The sequence below is a fragment of the Mandrillus leucophaeus genome, unplaced genomic scaffold (assembly GCF_000951045.1).
Source record: "Mandrillus leucophaeus isolate KB7577 unplaced genomic scaffold, Mleu.le_1.0 Scaffold230, whole genome shotgun sequence".
Taxonomy (NCBI): domain Eukaryota; kingdom Metazoa; phylum Chordata; class Mammalia; order Primates; family Cercopithecidae; genus Mandrillus; species Mandrillus leucophaeus.
Genome location: NW_012102366.1, coordinates 895289 through 896267, shown reverse-complemented (window position 1 = coordinate 896267; position 979 = coordinate 895289).

Genomic DNA, 979 nt, shown 5'->3' with positions numbered 1-979 from the left:
CCCAGGCTGGAGTGCAGTGGTGCGATCTGGACTCACTGCAATCTCCGCCTCCTGGGTTCAAGGAATTCTCCTGTCTCAGCCTCCTAAGTAGCTGGGATCACAGGCTCACGCCACGACACCTGGCTAATTTTTGTATTTTTAGTAGAGACAGGGTTTCACCATATTGATCAGGCTGGTCTTGAACTCCTGACCTCAGGTGATCCACCTGCGTCGGCCTCCCAAGGTGTTGGGATTACAGCTGTGAGCTACCGTGCCTGGCCCAATAATCTGCATTTCTAACAAATTCCCCAGCAACGGTGATGCTGGAAAGGGGTCCCCTTTAAGAACCATTGCTCTAAGGCAAGTGCTATGATGATTTCCATTTCAGAGAAGGGGAAACTGAGGCTTGGAAGGGTTAAACAGCTCTTCCAAGGTCACATTGAGGCATGGGATGGGGCAATTCCATCTCAGGTCTACTGGACTCTAGAACTTGTATTCTCAGCTGCTGCTGCTGCCGCTGCTGCTGAAGGCATCTCTGCTGGGGTTCAGAGACTTCTGAAATATTCATGCTTATGACAAACTTTTTCTCTCCTCTCTTTCTGCATAGCTAAGGCTCTTCCATTCTTTAAAGCCCAGCTCAACTCTTCTTGAAAGTTTTCCCCATACGCTCTGAGCCCACAGCCTTGTATGCAAGTCATCACTGGAGTTATAGTTGCAAGAAACGACTTCTTGTTCCTGCTGTGCCTCTTACACGCTGTGTGACCTTGGCCATGGCCCTTAACCTCTCTGGGCCTGTGCATGCCTCTCAGATGTGGGGCAGATATCCCAGGGCTGCACGAGGGAGATAATACCACTGAGGGTGTGGGGGAACTAGAAAATGCTACAAAGAAGGGAGTCATGTGCATCTTCTCCTATGGGATCTTCTGTGATTTTTTTCTTTCTTTTTTTTTTTTCCACTCTGGGCCATTTTTTTTTCTTTCTTTCTTTTTTTTTTTTTTTT